Source organism: Mesoplodon mirus (genome assembly GCF_964341445.2).
Source record: "Mesoplodon mirus genome assembly, chromosome: 19".
Classification (NCBI taxonomy): Eukaryota; Metazoa; Chordata; class Mammalia; order Artiodactyla; family Ziphiidae; genus Mesoplodon; species Mesoplodon mirus.
Window position 1 is genome coordinate 55331753 of NC_138995.1, and position 7537 is coordinate 55339289.

Sequence of the window (7537 nt, forward strand, 5' to 3'; positions counted from 1 at the left end):
ACATCTTCTTTATCCATTCATCTGTCGATGGACTTTTAGGTTGTTTCCATGTCTTGGCTATTGTAAATAGCGCTGCTATGAATATAGGGGTACATGTATCTTTTCAAATTAGAGTTTTACCTGGATATATGCCCAGGAGTGGGACTGCTGGATCATGTGCTTGCCTTCTTGTATATACTTGAGTGCCTAGAAAAAGAACCTGATATATCATAGTGATTATGTGGCAGGTCCCCTTTACTACTATAGTCTAACAGATGACCACAGACTTAGTGCCTTAAAACAACTACTTTATTATGCTCATGGGTCCTCTGGGTCATGAATTGGAAAGGGCACAGCAAGGATGGCTTTCCTCTTGTTCCATGATGTCTGGAGCCTCATCTGGGAAGACCCACAGGCTGGGTGGTAACTTGACAGCTGGGGAATGGAATTACATGACTGGTAGTTGATGGAGACAGTCAGCTGGGACCTCAGCTGGGGCTGTCAACTACAATACCTACACATGGCCTCTCCATGTGGTTTCCGAGGCTGCTTCACAGCACGACGGCTGTGTTCCAAATGTGAGTGCTCCAAGAGAACAAGGGGAAAGCTGCATCACTTTTTATGATTTGGCATCAAAAGTCACATATAGTGTTGCTGTCATCATCATCAAAAGCCTGTTCAGATTCAAGGGCAAAGAAGATCAATGCGCCTCCCCCAACCTCTCAGTGGGAGGAATGTTAAAGTCACAGTGTAAGAAAAGTACGGATTTTAGAGGATTTGTTGGAAAATATAATCTGCCATATGGTGCTTCCCCCGAAGTTATATTTTCTTCCCTTTCTTTTCCCATTTAGCCCACTTGGAATTTGAATACAAATGAGGATCTGTCCACATGGCAACCATATCAATCAGTTATACTAACTCCCTATTCTCAGAAACCTCACTTTGATGCCTAGGGGACGTGGCCCTCTCCCTCCATCTTTAAAACCAACAATGGATCACTCTGGCCTGACACTTGTGCCTACCTCTTCCCTATTTATGGATACTTGTGATTATGTTGGGCCACCCGTACTCAGGGCAATCTCCTTACATTAAGAGCAGCAGATGAGCAACCTTAATTCCATCTGCCATGACTTACCCAAGAAACATAGCCAGTAAGATGCCAATGAAATGCTGAAACGAATTTGTAATCAGGAATTCTTGTCTTCAGAGCTTGTGTTCTCTTCCCTAAATCCCGCTGCCCCCTCGCAGAAACATCAGAGTGCAGGAAAATCGGAGGTTGAAGGTTGATTCATTGACTGAATGATATCTACATCCACCCCTCACATTGAAGGATGCGGGTGGTAGAGGATTCTTAGAAAATTTCTTCCTTGCTCCTCTGGAAAAGTTACAGGATGCCTTTCTCTCTCAGTTCAAATGGTAATGATAAAGCTGTAGACCACATCACATAACTCTGAGAAGAAACCATACATTGAAGCATTTCTTGTGGACAGCAGAGAGACGAAATCAAAGTGAACCTTGATGATATTGTTAAACCAACACACCAACTAAACAACAGCAAAAGCCACCCCAAATGTGGAATAAAACATTCTGATGATTGTGGGTGAAAGCATTACTTCCGATAGAGAAGTGGACAGTATTAACCTTGACATAGTCTCTGTAACAACTACTTTATCATGCTCATGGGTTCTCCGGCCTGACACATGAGTTTTGTGTCCAAAAATCATGTCAGAGGTGGACAGTATTTTCAGTGATAAAAAATGTGAGAATGTCATGGGAATAAGCATGAATTGTTCAATGTGAAATCCTCTTTGCTTTTGTTTTTGCAGATATGAAACACTGTGTGGCGTGCTCAAGTCATTAGTACACAAACGCTGAGAGACCGCCGTCTCCCCAAAATCGTGACCTTCCTGGCCTTTGAAGACACTGTAGGGATGGTGCTGGCCTGCACTGCTCTTTCCTTGTCTGTACTCACAGCAGTGATTCTCGGGATCTTTGTGAAAGATCAAGAAACCTCCAGAGTCAAGGTCAAAAACTGGGTACTCAGCTACCTTCGGCTCATTTCTCATTCTCCGCTTCTTCTGCTCCTTACTTTTCATTGGTCAGCCTAACATGATAATCTGCATCCTCCAATAAATGACATTTGGAGTTGTATGTACTATGTATCTCTACTATTTGGCCCAAACAATCACTGTGGTTCTAGGCTTCAAGGCCACGGTATTGGGGAGAAGGATGAGGTGGTACTTGGTATCAGGTGCTCCTACCTCTGTCATTCCCACCTGCTCTCTGGATTAAGGGACCCTCTGCGGAATCAGGCAGGAGGGTCACACTGCCCAGCCAAGGGCTGCCAATGGCCAATGTGGTAAAGTCGGCTATTACAAGTGTCCCTTCTGCGGGCAAAGTGTGTGACAATAGCTGGGGGACACAGGGGATTCTCTGAGGGTTGTGGGTGAAAAGATAAGGGACATGGGGGAGGAAGCTGGTGAGTTCTGTGAGTTAGTAAGTGTTTCCTGTGGGCGATGGGCTGACTCCTGCAGAAACGTGGGGATGGTTAGAGAGTAGCATGTAGTTTGGCGAGTCAGGGCTGGGGGACCCTTCAGGGGAGAAGCCAGATGGGACTTCACTCTCTTTAGATGAAGACATGATTGAGGAGCCTGCAGCTCCCAGAGCCTCCTCTTTTTTTTTTATGACCCCACAAATGGAGAGTAGTGTGCTGTGTGTGTGTGTGGCAGGACGGGGGTGGGCTGGGGGGGTGGGTGGACCACAGTCTCGAAACAAATGCAATAATAAACAAACAAAAGACACAGACTTACCAAGTGTTCTGTCCTCTGTCTTCTGAATCGGGTTCCACACAGGGGGGACTCTGTAAGGACCAAGTGCAGGCGGCTCAGGCAACCCACACTGAACGCTGCTCTCCCCCTGGGAAGATCTGAGCGGAGAGAAGCCGGGGTGGGCTCAAATACCAGGGAGGAGCGCGGGGTGGGGGTGGGGGTGGGGCGGGGACGGGGGAAGGGGCGGGGCTTCACACCTTCTCACGCATCTCGCTTCGCTCTGGCTGCCAGACTCTGCCCAGCACAAACTTCCTCTCCTAATTTGATTTAAAGTTAAAAGTTTGGCACAATTTAAGGCAAGAACTTAGAACTTTTGTGAGCCAGACATATTATAAGTGAATTCCATTTAAATACTTAAAACCGTTCTAGCGCTGTGGTTCTCAGGTTGTGGTCCTGGACCAGCAGAATCATTGCAAACCCCCAAACTCCACCCCAGACCTACTGAATCAGAAACTCTCGGGTCGGGACCCAGAAATCTGTGTTGTAAGAAGCACTCCCTCTGATTCTGATGCATGGCACAGTTTAAGAGCCACCTATGTAAAGGAAAAGTTGTGTTTGTTTTTTTTTAAGTTGAGATATGTTTTATAAATTAAGATTTTGTTCTTATCATCTGGGGAAATCGAAGCTAGGTAGGTGGTGGATTGATTGCATTCGGGTGATTAGGTTAGGAATTCGATGGTTCTAGATCATTAGATCATCTAATTATTTAAATTATACTAAATTGTTTATACTTGTGTAAATTGGGGGGCAGTAGGAAACTAATTATAGTCTAATTTGTCCCAGATGTTTGGTAGATGGAGTACTGTTTTCCACAAGAGGAAGTAAGCCCATATTTCAATCAGGTTCTAGCACATCTGGCTGAGTGATGTGAGGCCCTCCAACCTTGAAAAATGGAAGCAACTGTTAAAAAGTAAGGGGATTAAGAAAACCACACAAGAAAAAGAACTATCGACCAGAATTCTACCTAGATATTTGGTTCCTAAGCCTCCCTCGGCCATATATTTAGTGTTGTTTTAGAGTTGGTATTTGTATTTCCCCCCCTTTATGGTTTGCCTCCCGGATAAATAATCTACACTTTGCCTGCCCCACCTCCACTCCCATTTCATGAAATGGGCCATATTCATTTACATATTTTTTTCTTGTTTTCTTCCTAAGTTTTACCAAAGAGCAAACGAGGGTCTCATGGAAGGTGAGTTATCATTAATCCCAATCACTTTTTCCCCCTTATCTGCTCCCTTCAATGATAAACATGACTAAATTCACCTGGGGCTGGGCTCCCTTATTTTTTACTTTTTAATTTATTTAATAGATCTTTATTGGAGTATAATTGCTTCACAAGACTGTGCTAGTTTCTGTTGCACAACAAAGCGAATCAGCCATATGCATACATGTGTCCCCATATCCCCTCCCTCTTGAGACTCCCTCCCATCCTCCCTATCCCACCCCTCTACGTCATCGCTGGGCTCCTTTATTAATGGCATATTTATGTGTCCTTACAGAGCCCGTGGCCTATCCACCAGAGGCAAGTAACGAAGAGATCAACCTCCAGTGTCAGTCAGTGAGGGGCCTAAGCTGGAATTTTAGATGCCCCTTTCATTGTGAGATTAAAATGTGTAGTTTCCAGATCTTCATCCTAGTGAAGGTGCCTTTTTCTGTATGGACCTCCATATAAGCCTATTTTTCATATGTTATAAAATTAATGAAGACCAACACTTGCCTGCAGGGCAATTGGGACTGACCAATATAATGCACCTTTATTTGAAGGCTATTAGAAGTTGAGTTTGTGCCTGTTGTGGACTGAATGCTTGTGTCCCTTCACCGAATTCATATGTTGAAATCCTAACCCCCAATGTGATATTAGGGGGTGAAGGCCTTTGGGAGGTGATTAGGTCATGAGGGTACCTCACAAATGGGATTAGTGCCCTTATAAAAGAGGCCTTAGAGACCTCAGAGTCCTTGTGAGAAGAGAACAAGAAGATGTGCAGCTAAGGAGCAGGAAGTGAGTCCTCAGACGCTGATACAGCAAGTTTAAAGTATTTTTGTTAGAGCAGTCTGAACAGAATAAGAATGCCTTTCTTCAGCACGCTTGATACTGCATCTCACAAAAGACCCATGGCTCTGTATTGACCTACCTTGGTCCAGCTGTCTATGACTAATGGTTTCTCAATGCTCAAAGTGTTCCTGCTTGGCTGCCAGGAGTTCCACACAGGTTACTGGCCCCTGTGGCATATGTAACACCACCCAAATGTCTCTCGAAGTGTTTTTTAACCTATTATCCACAAGATAGTACAAGCCCATTTCTATCTTTCTGCCTGAACATAAGCTACTCACCAAAGAGCCCTGGTTTCAAATTGCTGCTGCATCACTGATGGATCCCCAGGATGATGTGCAACCCAAGAGGCTGCTCAGCTTTTAAGGGTGTGAACTAATGCTGCTGTTTTCAATTTAACTCTTGTTTTAAACTAGTCTCCATCTTTTACTTAAACATTTTTTTTCTCATTCAGTGTCTTCTGACCAATTTGAATGTTTCATAAACACCCCCCCACAAACAATTTTAGTTTCATTTAAAGCTAGAAACTTCAGTTTTCCTTGTATAAAAAATGCAACTGGACTTTATCCAGCAGTAACAGAGAACAATACTCCAAACACAGTAGTCATCCCATCTTCCCATGTGAACACAGGAACCATGACTGGATACTGATACAAGGTAGAGGCTACACCACCCGGGGATGGGTGTAGCCTGTGGTGACTGGGCATCCAGTTTTCTGGGGACACATCTTGGAACTGGCTGTATTGTATACAGGTCTAGATGATCAATACTATCAGCTATATCTAATTAAAGCACCAGATTACAAAAAGTGACTCCAACTCCCTCTACCCAGTGCGACATAGATACTAAAGCAGAGAGTTTCAGTGATGGAACCCCGTGTAATTAGTAGAGAATAGTAATACCAGAGACTACAGATAAACAGTTTTGAGATTTCATCAGAAAACCCTCTTCTGGTTTTTCCATAGGTTTGGTTCTTTTATAACCTAATCTCCACTACTAAAATTTCAGCACATTCCACTTATGATCACAGCTACGTATTACTTCTTAAAAATAAATTATCAATTAAAGTTAATGGCATGTCCATGATTTTCAAGAGTACAGAAAAATCAGGAACTTACACCCATAGAAAGTTCCAGCATTCCACAAAATATCTGGCAGGGGTAGTGTGGTCCTAGTCCCTTCAGAAAGCGAGGAATGGTGGAAAAACATGTGGACAAACCAAATATAGAACAAGAAGAGCTTCCAGTCAGAAGAATCACCAACCTGCTGAATCTGTTGTGCAGTGAACCACAGGCATAGGTATCAACAGTCCAGATCTAAGCAAACACTGTCAGAGAGTAACTAGTAGAGCCTGGGCAGAAAAGGAGAACAATATTCAAAAGGAATATGTGTTTCAAGAACTTGATCCAACAGTTAAATTCCAGGAGTCCTCCCTGAAGAAGAGAGAAGGTGATCATGAAGACTGTCATGACCTCAATAGAACACAGAAGATGTTAAAGAGTCCAGAAAGGTGATAAAACTACTACGGAAAGGTTTATCAATCCTATTTATCAACCTATTTCCACTGAAATGCCATCCTCAGTGGATTACAAACCAGTACCACATTGGCCAGAAGACAGAAGGTCCAACTTTACTGTTCCAACATGAAGATCCACTTGGCAAATACCAAAAGTGGTATTTTTAAATTTAACAATACTATTTTTACTGCAAAGCATAATAAAACAGACATTGATTTAGTTAGACCCCCAAACAAATCTAAATAAGGATTAAACTATCCTAAGCAGTAAAAACTGCCCGTGTCACCAACTTGTTTGTGGCTTTACAAAAGCAGCTTTAGAAAGCTTTTGCATATCTACTCACAACCAAAGTTACTGAATATTTGCTTTGTAATTTGACCTGGTTTATAATCCCCCCATCCTTTTTAAATGCCCAGCATCTGAACCATCTTTTTACATGAGGAGTTTTTCACTAGAAATGGAATGGACACCACTCAGAGATCCCAGACTTGGAAGTGGAAGCAAAGATGTGAAGCCCTGGGTGAGGAAGAGAGTACACATTTTTGGTTATAAGAGAGCCGTGATAGGTTAAGTAGGAGGCTGCATATACATATTAAAGTAAGTGAAAATGTAGAGAGTGAAGAAAATGTTGACACATGGGCTAGGCAAGGGCCTGCTATACTGGAAATCTTTTGTTTTTTCCTTTGCTGTTGCTTAGCAAATGAGTAACAATTCTATGAATGACAAACTGCCCAAAGAATTAGTATGAGTAGAAGGTAGAGCCCATCTACAACTATGGACTCTCCAGGAAACACTAGGCACTGGTGGCCCTGGCATCTTAACCTTCCACACAACGGAGGTGCAGGCACAGCCTACAATCCAACAGAACCAGGCACTTGCCCAGACTTCAAATCCGAAGATATAGTTAGTTCTTTACTATATCTCAAAGAACTTTGGGAACACTAAGGAACTCTCATGGCTCTGCAGCATGATTCAGCAATTGTTTCTGTGAAGCCCTGAACATTGTCTTTCTTGCCAGTTCTTGAAGCCACCTAGTATGCTCTGAATCAGCTGGTTAGAACTGGCTCATGTGCTTTCCAATTAAGAACCCAGGCTGCTATAATTTGTAAAGAGCAATATGCAAGTTACTGATGTGACTCATCAAGTCTTCTAAAGGGAAACTG

At 43.1% G+C, this 7537-nt stretch overlaps 1 long non-coding RNA gene across 1 annotated transcript; it reads right to left on the minus strand.

The window, feature by feature from the left end:
- Nucleotides 1-1409: 1409 nt before the first annotated feature.
- Nucleotides 1410-3299, minus strand: LOC309795627. The gene is made up of 3 exons (XR_014292292.1): nt 3005-3299; nt 2790-2905; nt 1410-1429 (listed from the first exon to the last, which is right to left on the minus strand). It is a non-coding gene; the product is annotated as an uncharacterized lncRNA (long non-coding RNA).
- Nucleotides 3300-7537: the final 4238 nt, after the last annotated feature.